Consider the following 15,392-nt stretch of genomic DNA (forward strand, 5'->3'; position numbering starts at 1 on the left):
ACACCATGGCAACAAGAGAGCCTGCACTAAAGCCTGGACCCTGATTCCAGAGTCAGTCCATGCCAGTGGCAAACAGCAGCAGAGAAATGATCCTGAGCATCCTCCTGGCACTTCTAGCTGTGTCATTGCTTGCTCTCACTGAGCACTTTGATCTCTGTGCCTGCTCCTGATGTTTATCCTGGGGACACTGCAGATCTCACATGTGACCTCCCATCCAAATCTCTTCATGATATGTGGTGACTCTGGAAAGTCAGTTATTCAATGGCAAAAGGAGATGGCTTCCCTGGAGAACAACCACTCCATGGTAATCATGAACAGCCAGTCTCTAAAAATCCAGCTTGTCTTCCTTCAAATCCTACAGTCACAGCACTTTTCACCTGCTGTAGTATCCCTGCAGGACACTTTGTCCCCAGGACAAAGCTAGGATGCTCCTGCAACGTGCAGGACCTTTACCACAGACATCAAATTGTTGACTCCACACTCCCATTCTGGAGGCTAAATCATTTCTTCACAGACATTCACTTACTTCCTCCTCATTTCTTGAAGCTTTTGTCTTGTCATACTGTGCTGGCTCTATGTTTTTCAGCATGATGGATGCAGCCTGTGTTTTGATTGCTGTTCTTAACACCAAAAAAGGGCAGGAGAAAGGTTCAGGTTCCCCAGTTCCTTTAAAATGTGGTGAAGCTGAGCCTGGTCACTTCTTTGAAATACACCACCAAGCACTTTCTTGGTTCTGCCTTGGTAATGAGCTCTCTTCTATCTCTGCTTTTCATGGCTCCCATTTGAGTTCAGTGATTTTCCTGATGTTTATAATTTTTTTAAGCCTCTGTGACTTTCCAGCATAGTAGAAGTTTCCAGTTCAACCACGAGGTTTTCAGGCATGTCTCTGTTACCTCATCCTGATTTGTTTTTCAATTCTTTGGCCACTTTTCTCATGGGCTCTTTGCACTTTCCAATAATTTACTGGTCAGTATTTTTTCCTTTCAGCATCTTCCCTTCAGCCAGAAGAACCACGTGTCATATCCAATAGCTGCTGTCCCAGGTGGATACAACTGATATTCTTCTGTCCCAAGTGGAACATCAATTACACTGTCTAGAAGCATGAAGCACTTTTTCTACACATCCAATTTCTGTTTCAGCTTTTTCTGCTAGTCACAGATTTGTTTTTCATTTCAGGTTATAATTTCCCACAGTACTCTTCAATTTGCTCTTCTGTTTGTTTTGCTTGCTGATTCAGGCTTTTTCAGCTGAGAGCTCCTACTCCCTGTGCTCCTTGTTCTTTTGTGGCTTGGGTCAGGGCTTTGCATTTCAGGTACTCTAGGGAGGTTCTGGTATACGAGGCTTTTCCTGGAAATTAATTTCAGCATAAAACAGGTTGGAATCTGTTTCACCAAATGAGTCATTAAGCAAGACAGAAACAATATTATAGTGATTAAGTACATATAGAAACAGAAGGAAAAAAAAAAGGAAATTACTTACTTTTATTGCTGCAGCTTCTGAGCGATCATAAACACCTTCATATATTTGGATTTTGGTGGACTTAATGGCTACATGAACACTTGTCAGGCTGTCAGTCCTGGATGCAGAAACTGTTGAACTTCCACAAACAAAACGCATTTGAGCAAACAGATTTTCCTTTTTTAAATTCTGTAGAGCTCCTGTACAAAGGTTGAGCTAATCCTCTTCTTTCTGCCTGTTCTCTCTTCATGCACTCAACTTGAAGTATTGAATTGTCCCAGTAAAGACAGCAAAACCATTACTCTGCCTAAAGCTAGAAATGCAGCCATGTACTTTCATGAATTAAGATCTCTGAACTGACAGGCATGAACTGAATTAAATAAAAAAAGGATTATGTACAAGTGAAAATAAAGCTGTACAACCTCTCCTTTGTCTTCAAACTATTTAATAGACCCTTAGGGAAAATAATTCCTGTCAAATAAAGTGTATACCTATGAAAGAAAACTAAGAAATATATTTTACCTCTAAGCTGCTGGAGATTTAGAAACAAATAGTGGTAAATATTGTAAATTCAGAGATAGACAATAGATCCTGATCATCCTTTGGCAGTGAATGGAAAACTGTAGCCCATCATTCCTCAAAATTCAATACTAACTAAAGACAATAATAATAACAACAGCAACAACAACAACAATTTCCTCAGCTAAATGTCCTGTTATTTTCTCAAATGTAAGAAAGAACCTCAGAGTGAAGAACGGCTGTACTGATGGCAAAATTGGACCTGTAAATGAAGCCAAGGGCTTTAAGTTCTGCCTCAGTATTTACAAGAACTCTAATCACCCTTTGTAAATATTCTGCAATAGACAAAACATCAGAGAAGCCATTAAAATTATGAGCACTCCTTTGTATTTGCAAGGGAGGTTTTCTCCCCGAACTCTCTAGACATCCATGTATCTCTGGGCTTTCAAGAAGAGCTAAAAGGGGATTGCACTCTTTCCAAAATAAGTAATTTTTATCAACCCAATTGTGACTATTTTCCAAGAAGAGGATAGAATCAGAAAACCTAAAGGCAATTAAGCACTCTTTAGGAAGTTAGCCAAGAATCATCTCCAGGTTATCCTCATGAGAAATTACACTTGCTTACTTTTTTTCTGTCATCTAGTAACATGAAACAGTTTTCAGAGAACCATCAGTGTGAGAGAAGAAAGGATACCACCTTATCTTGGTGCACTTCTCTGACAGCACAGACCATTCCCTAAAGTTTCCTCTGGTATATTCAGAGTAACATCCCAGCTCTGCCTAGAACAGAGCACGGCATAGTGCTGCCTCAATAAAAGAGAAATAAAGACATAAGCTGTACTCTCAATGGGAAGTTTAGTTTGTTTTTCCAACTAGATTTTTCTTACATCTCCCTATTCCCTTCCCTTCTCTGCAGCTTTGCCTCTCTGAAGTTAATGGCAGCATCTCAGCATCTCTGTGCTTAAACACAAAGGATTTCCACACTTTCACAGCCCACAGCCTGATCGTTTCTTTGCAGGTGTTTCCTGAAAAGCAAATGCAGCTTTGCCTGCCTTACTTCTGATGCTCTGCCCTAAACACAAGTCATACCAACAGATCAGATAAAAAACCACACTTTGCATCATCTGTCTGTTCCTCCTGCATGTCTTCAAACACTGGCAGGCTGGAGACACATCTGGTTTACATCCAGCCTTTTCCATTACATCCTAATATTAGACCACAAAATGTTTTCAAACATTTAGGTACTATCTATGCAAAAGTCACATAATTTTAGTGCAGTTAAATTTTAAATAGCAAGGTAAATATAGAAGTAAACCAGAAAATTAGGCAAGCATGGTAATCATGATTAAAGCACGTGTGGACAAATAGAGAAACTGTTTTGAAGAGACCCTTCAAAGTGGGGGGATTTATAGCATCACCAACATAACTTGTCATTCACTGTAGATAGTGAAAAATTAAAAATTAATCACACACAACTCAGGGCACCAGAAGATGTTGAGCTTTGAGCATGGACTCTGCAAAAGGGATGAAAGAAAACGGGTGGTAGCATCTCCCCACTGTCATCTGCGTTATTAACTACACACATCTGCCACGTGCCTTCCCTCCACCTGCAAACTCTTAAAAACATCTCTGCCTCTCATCAGTGGAATTTGCTTATTTTTAGATTTTCCTCGGAGTTGCATCAGCCAGCCTTTGAAATGAAAGCCAAAGCACAATGAGATGAAAAATGAGCCATGATTCAAAAAGCATTAAGCAATCAGCCATGACAAAGTGTCACCTGCCCTCGGCGCACTCCGTTTGCTGTCACTTGAAGGACAAGCCCCTCATTTCCAAAGGCTGAAGCCATGTATTTTTCCTGTTGAGGAATGGTGACCTCACTCTGGGTGTAATCAATGACTTATATTATTGTTGTGATTGAATGCTCTGTCCTGGATGTCCCAAATTTCCCCTTCAGTGCTGGGATCTGAAGGACGTTCCCATTCCTGGCATTTTTCAGCCATTTTTGTGCTGCTTGTAAACAGCTGCAATCATGTTTAAACACTGTCAGGAATGACTTGGTGTTAGATGATCCTGCCACGAAGCAGGGGGACAAACGACCCCTCAAGGTCCCTTTCAGGATCTGGGGGCAGGTTTGATGATTCTGTGGCAAGCAGCATTTTAGTAAATGGTGTTTTTTCTCTGGGCAATCCACTGACTATGGAAAATCTGAGTATTTAATGTAATTTTTTGTTGGTTTGCTTCCCTTTATTATATTGTCTATCTTAAACATTTTTTTATCATTCAGTAACCTTTAGCCTGACTCAAAAACTGTTTGGATGTAAGCAAATTTAATCCCATTAAAATCACCATGACTATCCACTCATAAAACTATACAGATGATTTAATAGGTTGCTGAATGACAGTCCTGAGACCCATTAGGCCTAAATGTTCCCTGAGAGCCCAAACTCAGAGACATTTATGCACATTCTTAAAAATAAACACAGATACTGGCATGCAAGTAAAGAAAGAAATATTCACAGCCCTGTTTTTAAACATGCACACCTGAAGAATTACAGCCTGCCTTAAAGACCTTCCCCACCTAGATTTGAGATAGGATAATTGATTCATGCAAATGAACCTACACCATAAAATTATTTATTTCTACTTTCCAGGTGACACAACTAGCAAGCGCAACCTTAGAATTAACTTCTCCAAGTTTTAATGCCAGCATTAAAATAATGTCAGGCTCGAGGTGAAGGTCATTCCCAAACAGGCACAGATCCTATGGGGATAATCTACACAGGCACTTCAAAACAATAATCCCTTGTAGGGAATCCCTTCCTGCACTGTGCAGAGCTCACAATTAGTTTTATTAATACTGTAAATTATCACTTCGCATTTATTTTTTAATTTCAAAACTGTTTTAAACAATATATATGACAGCCTCAGGGCAAACGTCTCTCTTGGAGGCACACAAACTTTGCTGGAATCACTAAGGGTTAGGCAGGCATAGCTTCAAAGGCAGATTTGGGACCTATAACATTAATTCATCCACCAAATGGAGCTCCAAAATCCATTAAGGAAAAATAACTAGTAACCATCTGTCTTTCTTCATCAGCCTGAAAGCAGTTAATCAAACCTAGTGGACATTTTTACTTTCTTCTTTCTCTCTCAACAGCTTTGAACACAGATGCAGCCTTTCCATAATTAAGCTGAGCATTGTAGCTCCTAGACAGATTAATTCTGGAGATCTTGTCAAAAATGTCATATGGCAGACAGGTTCTGTGCCTTGTCCCTGGGATTTCTGGGATTTTTGTATCTACATATATGGGCCGATTCAGAACACAGTTATTAAAATTAATAATCCTTTATCATTCCTAACCCATTCTCTATAATGTGGTAGAGTTTTTCTCTCTCTGTTAGGGATGCAGGTCAGGACAGGACCCCAGCAGTGAACAGATGTCTCCAGGAACTGAGCTGAAACATGGGACACAAATGGGCACCCAAAGAGAGCTACTTTTGCTCACCACTGAACCACACTTTAAACTGAGGGGCAAAAAAAATCTGTAAACATTGGCAGCATTCTGAAACAACATAAAGGTGTTCCAGCTCACAGGAGTTCTATCCTAACAGCCTGGGGTATCATTGAATAGCTCATACCTAGAGCTATTCCAGGCACCTGCCTTCAGGAAAGTTCTCAGTTTCTATCAACTTTAAAAGGATACACATAAGTACCCGAGGAGGCTTTTAGTTCTCAATTACTTTTAACAATGAGCTCATATGTGGGTTTGATTCCCTTTTTCTGATTTCTAACATCTTAAAGCAGAGAGCATATTCAATTCTTAAGGATTTTATGTTACCTGTTAAATATTATGTTTTTCCAATTTAAGCCTAAAGTCAAATTTATGGACTGAAGCTAGGATTTAAAAGACCCTAAGAGTAATTTTTGCTTCCTTTGAACTGGGTTTTTATTTTTAAAGAAAGTAAAAGATCACATCAAACACATCTTCGTGCTGATAAAATAAGAATTTCAATGTGATTTAAAAGTTTAAAGTTTAGAAGTTCTTTCCATTATAACTGGTTACAAAGGAAGAGTTGGCTACCATTACATTTGATAAAATAATGCAGCTTGAAAATGAGATGTGCCAAATAATGCCAGATGATCCCAAAGAAAGCCACTCAATGACTGTAGCAGAGAGACAGGTGGGGGGAGTTTTCCAAGCAGTCACTAAAACTGGACCACAGGAAGTACTGAGACAAATCAGTAGATATTGATCAAACTTAAATAGTAAAATTCAAACTAAATAAAAAAAAGTATACGTTTGTATCCTTAGGAGTATAATTTTCCCTTCATATCTTTAACTGCTGATAACTGATTCATCCTGTCTTCTGTCCCCACAGTTACATTGAAGATGGCAAATGGAAATGAGGCACCCAACTACATTTGGAGAGGTGGGAAAGAATTAAGTACCTCTAGATACCAGACCCTACAGCAGAAAATAGAAAAGAAAGAGGTATTTTGAAGGGAAACTGTGCTGGCATAATCTCTCTTTCAATGGCACTTTTTTCCACTAGAATATTTAAGCACTTAGCTGTCATAGATGCTCCAAGATGCAAATACCATTCCCACAGAACACATCAGTCAACTGAAGCAGAGAGATCATCTTCTATTTAGTGAATAATCCCAGCTGAGAACTCCTGGGTCGTGGCTCCCAGTCCTGTGCTCAAACACACAGGGATCATCCTGATGAGAAGAGCTCTTGGAGCACACCTAGGCTACACCCCACCAAATAACACTTTATAAACATCACAACAAAAGGTCAGCTGACAACTGCGTTGTAGATGCAGAATTTCTCTGGAGAATGAGAAGAAGTAGGAAAATGCCCAGCTGAGAATATCCAAAGTGGGCAGTGGAGACTGGAAAGGCTCATCAGAAAGGTGTCACCATCTCTGTGAATTAGAGAGAAGGTGTAAGAAATATTTACATATGGACCTACAGGTGGGGTCTTATTTTACACAGAAAGACAAGGAAAGAAGATATTATTAATCCATGGGAATCATGCCAAAAGCGTGAATAAAAATGTTACTGTATGAAGATTTTGCCCATGGCCAATTGTAACTATGACACACCTGGCCTCAGCGCTGTGATTCACAAAGTGTTTCCTACACACAAGATAATCCTCTTCTATCTACTTTATCTGATGTTGTCATCCTCACTTGGTTCCTTTCTGTTATCAGAAACAAAATTTCAGCATTGATAAATCCAAGCACAATTACTGAAGATAAATAAACTAAATTTTAAAAATGTAGGGATTTTAAAATTCTGAAGGTGAGGCTCTTGCTGCTCTTTTGTTGACGGCACAGATTGTTCAAACTTGAACCAACTTGCTATCAAAACAAGTCTCAAATCCAAGATGTTCAATGAGGCACGAACTGTACCTGCATTGCAGCAGAGACACGTTGAGCTAGAATTTATGGACAAAGCAGCAGTGAGATGTTAATCCAGGCAAGGTTCCTACAGAGTGCTGTTCTGCAGAATTGCTACAGGTTCAGTCCTGAGCATTGCCTCAGTTTCACAATTCTGGGAGGATTCTTTGCACCCCACTCTTACCTCTGCTATCACCTTTCACACACTTTCCTTGACTCCAAGACCAGTTGGAAGGAGCTGAGGGGAACCCTGCCACCCACTGTGCCCCCTCTGGGAACAGAAATTCCATGGAAAACTCTGGATTTAACCAACAGAGTTCAGAGACGAGATACCTCACAGATGGAAAAAGTACAAACTTGAGTCTCAGATGAGTATTTTTAAGGGCTAAGAATTATAGAATCATTTAGGTTGGAAAAGACCCCCTAGAATCATTGGATTCATGACAGGAATTGGTAACACTGGAGTCTTTAAAACTGGAACTTTATACTCTGAAATTTTGTGAGCATATTAAACAGCTACTGCAACCTCATGAGGCTAAAGCACAACAATTCAGGCTTGCACACACCTGCACAAACAGGAAGGCATTCAACAAATTATCCATGAATATAAAAGTTCAAGTTTTCAGTAAAGCAAGACAAAAAATAAAGAAGGAAATAAAAAGACTTCTAATGAAACAACGAGAAGCGGCAACAATTATTTTCATCCATTCTTCTGAATGCCATTATATTCTTGGGTTTGTGCTGCTATAAATATAATCTCTAAATCTCTTTTAATCTCTAAAATCTCTAAAATTTAGAGAACACAGAAAGCCGTCATAAAACCAGTATTTACAGTAAAGGATCTTGAAGACTTAGACAAATGGTATTAAAGGTTTACATTTGGTACCTCACCTGCAAGAGAACAGTTCAACTACTAAAAGAGTCAAAATTGGACAGCTCCATCACCCAGAGACTTCAGAGAGTGCAGCTGAAATACAGAAGTCATAACTCCAAGGCTGCAGATGGAACCACACAACATGGGCACCAGAGGGGAAAAAATTACTGTGACACTTTTTCTCAGAGTGCTGTTGTGAAGCCTTCAGCATGAGGCACAAAACAAGCCCCAGCCACTACATGTGAACAATACCCTGTAGAACTCACACACATATGTTTCATTTAGCCTTCATTTATACACTAAATATTTCTCTATTTCTCCCATAAGGAATAAAGAAAGTTAAAAGTTTGTAACATACAGCACTTTCACCCCAAGATATCAGTCATGATAATCACTTCAGCTATTACGGCCAGAAGGACCAAGCAGTCAACTTGTTCAAAAATTCAGTAACCCATATAATCTAATAATTCTAATTTGAAGAATTCTGAATTAAGGAACTCATTAATGATGTAATATTGCACCAAGACTACCTAGGAAAACTGGATTTGGTGGCAGTAGATGTGAACTGAGACCCCTTTTTTAAATCTGCAGGAGATGGAGCCCTGCCTCTTTGTTCAGCCCTGCTTGGACTGCTCTTTTTGAACCAGAAATAATTGAGGGATTTCCAACCAAAATGGGAGGCATGACTGTGGCCTGTTCTCACAAGGAACAGCCCAAATTTGATATTCTCTTCAGGTTAATAAATGTCAGGAGACCAGGGGAAGCCCATCAGGAACAAAAATCCCTTCCTGACAGGGCAAAAGCAGAGTGACCCATTTGCACACAAGACACAGTTTGGCTGCATAATATATTCTTATTGACACCTCCAAACTCTGAGTCATTTTTTGTTTCTCAATTACAATTATGGAAGGCATTTTCTTCATAAACAGATAAAACATGATGGGAGGTGGGATGCTTCTGCCTGATAAGGTAATAATGTGCATGCTGTTGAAGTGTGATTAATTGCCTGCTTGAGTTGATGCCTGTTCCTAGCACAGATTACCTTTATTTATGGCACAAGGGAAAGGAGCCAGCACCAAAACTACAGGAAACACAAACGGTGAAATCTGCTGGCTTTGCCATTACCAATATGGCACTGAAGGGATTCTCACTGGCCACTCAAACTGCTTTCACTGACTTTCCCAGAACAATTTTTAAAAGGGCAAAGGAGCTCAGGCAGGCAACGTTAAGTCAAAGACATGGGAAAGAAGTGCATCAGATAATGTTTTCTCTTGGAAAGTGTTAAAATGACAACTGCTAAACCAGGCCTTCCTTGATAATTTTTTTTTTTTTTGTGACTTGAAGATTATGTATTCAGTTTGAGAAACCTTCATTATACAAGAAAGCAAATTACTAGAACATGTTGTTCCTCTAAGTCATCTAGAAGAACATTTCAGCTTATGCAGTTTGCCCATAATGTGTTTGATGTTTGATTCTTCCATGTTCCTATGATGAATGAAGAATTAAGCTGATGTATGACTGGAATTAATCCAACGCTTTCCACTGGCACAAATTCTGTTTCTATGGGCTGGATACTCTCTGAAAGACATTGAAGCAGCACTTCAAATGCTTTACCGTAAGAATCAAAGTAAAAATCAGATATTTCAATTCCCTCATTATTCAGATCCTGCTTCTCCCTCCAAAGACTCAAAAAACCAAAATTAGTTATAACCAGATGCTGTACCCACAACTTCTGCCACAAGGAGTGAAAATTAAGAGCAAGAATAACTTGTAGTAAATTACTGTAAATTATAGCACACTTCCAGTTGAATAGATCCCACTTTGAACACCTTCTTTGTGTTATCATTCCAGGACAAACCATGTCCAAATAAGGCTTTTAAACAGAAGAAAAAAAAGCATAACTATCACATCTTTGTAAGATCAGTAATTTTGCCCCATTTTAGAGTTATTGGATTTATTTTGTTTTGACTAAGTGCTTTGAACCTTCAAAATTTTTGGTTCTGAACAAATCCCTTTTAAAGGAAAACACAGGCTTTGTGTCAGAATCTCTTATCTTGAAACAGCTCAGAATACACCATGATAAAATGCTTATGAATTCTGAATTCTGCAATCATTAGTTTCATGGAACAGAATAAATCAGTATCAAAGATAGACAAGAGTGTGGTGTTCTTGTAAACACCAAGATGCCATCAAGGAACTCTTATGGAATTTATCTTGCTCAAGCACAGCTGAAGCAAGAGATTTTGTCCTTTTTTGAGTTTTTTTTTCCCTACTTCAAACTTACCTAATCTTTCCTCTGCAAAATTATGTAATTTTTGGAATGTTTTCAAGGTCATTACAGAACTAAATGGTAGTAACATTTTTTAACCAAGTGTCCTGTTTTCATGCAGTTCTAAGTGCCTGACCTAGACCTTGAACTGTCCACTGCCTAGACTTTGAACACAGAACCAGAAATATGAAAGTCCCGGGAGTGTGAAGATGGAAAACATTTCCTCAGCAAATACATTTCCTTTCTCCCTCATCATTTTCCACCAAGAAACCCACAGAAATGCTACAACAAATTCAGGCCCTGGTGTTCTTGCTGACACATCTCATCCTCACCACCAGTGTCTGCAGACCTCTTATACACACACAGAAAATTAGCACAGTACAAGATATGGATTAATGAACACATTTTGCCCCGAGTTTCTTCTACATATGGCATCTACAGCATATGATTAGCTGCCTGTGAAGCTGAAAGATCCCTTAGATCCTTCCAAAAGATCAAAGTAGAACCATCAACAGGGTGTTCAAGTATTAGTGTCAACGATTCATAACAGACCAACCTCATCTTGCTTTTGCTGGAGGGTAAGATTTCTGCAAACCCATGGATAGCTGAATTAAATTATCAATTACTTCAACAAGAAGCCTTTCTTTGTCATTAGTGTGGTTAATAAGGGATCTGGATGCACATCAATCACACTTGAACCTGAATCAGACAATTACTGAAATGTAAGTGTATAATTACCTTCTAAAATAGCTTCCTATTGAGAATTTGGAAGACTTGCTTTAAGTAACAGAATCAAAGACATTCAGCACTGCATTCCTAAACCTGTCCTCCCCTACTCTGAGAGCAAAAACATCTGTGAGAGTATTTGCAATTACATTTTATTAGTCTTCCCATAAGACATTTCTTAACATACTAATTTTTAAAGTATATAATCCTTTCAGGTACAAAGAGGCTCAACCCTTGAGCCCTTGCAGTCCTATGTGAAATATTGAAATTATTAATGAGGTTACAGGATGAGCTAAAATTTGGCTTTTACTTTCAAGATGCTGCATTGGATAGCATCATTTTGTACTGCTAAGGACTCATATCAGTGCAACATGTTATTGCAAACAGCTATCAACACCTCAGAACATCGGGTAACACATCAGGTCAAATTACCACTTAAAAAACACATAAGGCTTAAGGGAGCTTAAGATCAGTATCACAGGAGCAAACACTGACTTCAGACACCTGGACTGAAATGCTCAGGAGTGGGTGAGTCCCTGCAGACTCTGTTCAGCTCCATGGAGGTTATGGAGGTTAATACATACTCATTCTAAAAACTGGGTTATTGATGTGCCCTGCAGGGTCCACAAAGAGACACAGAGACCACAAACAGCAATTTGTCATCGAAGTCAAAAGGGAGAACACAGGTTATTCTCAGTCCTGTGCTCAGCCATTCACTTATCCCAAAGTACACAACCTTTCTTCCCTTCCCTTCAGGATAAACAACTGCTGCTTTTGGAAATGGGATAACCCACGTTTTCCAAAGCATTAAAGAATGGAAAAGAAGTTACTTTCTGATGGCTCCACAGAAAGCATGCATCACTTCCTACTGCTGAATGGACACCTCAGAATCAAGCTTGTTCCTTAAGAATCTTCACAAAGAGAATTCAAAGCACTTTCCTTTCTCAGTGTGGAAAAAACAGGCAAAGTTTTTCCATTACTGGAACTCTCAGGACAAAGCAACTAGAAGCACTTTGGATGGTCATCTCCACATCACCAGCTGCACGACACTTCCACAAGCAGCCCTGTACAGTCAACAGCTGCCTTAAGAAGTCAGTGCTAACATTTTCAAAGGGTGTAACTTGCACACTTGTCTGAGCTCTTTAAGCTCCACAAATTTGATTTCCTGGTTTATTAACAATTTTAAAGCAGCTCTCATCTGAACATCAGAAGCAAAAAACGAAACTAGCACAACCACAGCCTAAGGCAGGGAGAAAGTTCAATGACACCTCTGTCACAGAACACGAATCAGTGTTCTGAAGGTCACTAAGGAAGCTGCTGCCACAGCCAAGATGAAAACTCAGACTAGCATTTTTATCCATAACACTCTCCTCCTTGAAATATATTCCAGTCTCATCTAGACTGAATATTTGATTCTAATGTTCTAATTTGCTTCTAATTTTGAATTTTACTATTCTAATTTCCCTCACAATATATGTTCTGTTTTTACCTCTTTAGTACTATTTTAACCAACTGGTTTTACATGTTTTATTAAGGCCATAAACATGGTTCTACCTAGTTTTAAATCTTGTTCTCTCATTGCATTGCTCAATGAAAAAAAAAATCACAATTAAATAATACCTAAAAGAAATCAATCAAATAGTAAGAAAACAGGAAGCTAAGGTTTATTTCACCAGATGAAATATTGCCCTGCTTCTTGTAATAGTACTGCTGGCACGCTTTGTATTTTGATGACAAAAATAATTTTACTAGCTAAGTATTTTAAATTGCAAAGGGAACCAGATGAACTAACATACTACGAAAGAATAATTATTTCATTGCTTATCCTTTCTAACTTGCACTGCTTACAGCAGCTGCTTATTTAGCTGATTTAAGGATTCCTTTGCAGCCCATTTCAGGTTCATTGCAGATAACTCCCAGTTACACTGAAAATCCTTCTAACCTGACACATCTTGCTCTAAAGTGCAATTCAAGATATAAGTGCAACCTCTCCAAGTCACTGCAGCACAGTCTCATTCCCTGCATGCTGAGATGCATGCAAGGCATGCTCCAAAAAGTCTGGATCTTTAAAGGGAAAAGTAGGGTTTACATGGTTTTTTTAAAGAAAGACATAATCTCAGGCCTAACATTCTATTATGTATAAAATAAAACTGGAAGTCAGTTCATTTGATTGAAAAGCAGAACTTATGAAACATTCAGAAAGTCCATAAAACCTTAGGAAAAGCAGAGTCTCACAGGAACTGAAAAAGCAGTAATAAATGGGTTGTGCAAAACTGAGATCTGAGAGTGTCAAGTCTTAACACCAGATCTGTCAATGTAAAAGGAGGACAATATTTATCCACAACTTTCACAGGTATCACCGTTTTGAAGGAATGAGTGTTCCTCACTATTCTCTGAGGCCAAAAAGGACAGCTCACTATAATGAGAAATAAAACTGATCGTGGCTTAAGAGCAACATCTTTACAGTATTTAATAGTCACAATATCCATAATTATGAGATAACCTGACAGAATTCACTCTCTGTAGATGACATAGCAGGCAGAGAGCAAGATAAAGCAAAAAGTACCGAGAGGGGTCTCAGTCCTGCAAATTGTCTTGAATGGACACATGACAAAGTCCAAGGGACAAACATCATGCTGAGGTTAACAGCTGCCTATTCAAACAGAGGGATTTACTCACACAGCCCAGAGTGCAAGGTCACTGCTCTGAGAGCACAAAGCTCTGGGAGTTACGAGGACAAAGTGGCTGAACATGGAGTTTCCATCCTTGGAGACACTCAGTGACAACACAATCCCACAGAACCCCTCTGGCTGAACCTGCTTTGTGCAGGGGGTCAACAGGGCAATATCCTTCCAGCCTCAGATATTCTGTGATCCTTCAATATTCCGTTCAAACACCATTTTCTTGATCAAAAGAGAGCCACCAAGTGTCCTAATCTCAGTACCACTCCTCAAAGGTAAGAAAACCCCTTTGTGTTCACAGGTCTCAGGGAAAGTTCATAACTCTTTTGGACTTTGCAGGTGATTAAAACTTGGGAGAATATTCTCAAAACCTTCATCAAGATTATGCATAAATCCTGAAAGCATATGCAGCTATACAGAACCCTTATATTTAGCATTTAGGAATATGTAAGGGATTTTTTTTTGCTTGTGACCTAGACTTCTTGTACCTCTGTGAACACACCATTGATTATATGTACACATGGTATCTTAGGGGATGTCTCAAACCCACTCTCCTGCTATACAGACAGGAGACACGGAAATCAGCTATGACTGAAGGATGCCCCCCATGCCAGACATTCTGCACATCTCCACGGGTGATGAGCAGCAGCTCTGTATAACAGGTACAGCACCAGCTTCACTTGAAATTTCTCTTTAAGAGTCCCAGAGGTTCACCAGGAAGAAATCATTGCTAAAAAAAAAAAAAAGGAAAAACTTCAGTACTTGCAGAATTCTGAGAATCTGTTTAGTTCTAATTCTTCACAGCCATCCATCAAAAATACAACAGAGCCTAGTGCGTCTACTTCTGTCAAGCTTTTGCAAAACAGAAACTTGTGCAGTTTTAAGTAGTTTTGACACTAAATCCACTCTCTGGCATTCCCCAAGTGGCTCAGTTCTGCAAATGAAAAATGGAATACACCACAAGCCAGACTCTGATAGTGTAATTCTTCATTGTTTTGCTATCACGGCTCTCTCTCACAGACAGCTGGGACTGCTGATGCTGAACTCGGGAGCAGTTCTGTTGCAGCCAGCAGAGCTGTGCAGTGTCTTCCCACTGCCAAAAAACATCTCAACCTCTGCATGGGGCAGAGCAGATTCCTGTGAGCATGTCCCATGGCTCAGGCTCACGACAAACACAGCAGGATGTGGGACAGCCACTCTCATCCAGGGAGATGCTGCGAGGGCACAGCTCTCCCAGACATTCGAAGGCAGCTGTGGTACCTTCACAGCACCAGGGAATCAGAGAATCATTAAGGCTGGAAACGACCTCCAGGATCATCAAGTCCAACCTTTGACCCAACACCACCTCATCAACTAAACCACAGCACTGCCATGTCCAGTGATTTCTGGAACACCTGCAGGGTTGGTGACTCCAGCACCTCCCTGGACAGCCCGTTCCAATGCTCAATAACCCTTCCCA

This window comes from Cinclus cinclus, chromosome 11, assembly GCF_963662255.1.
Source record: "Cinclus cinclus chromosome 11, bCinCin1.1, whole genome shotgun sequence".
NCBI lineage: Eukaryota > Metazoa > Chordata > Aves > Passeriformes > Cinclidae > Cinclus > Cinclus cinclus.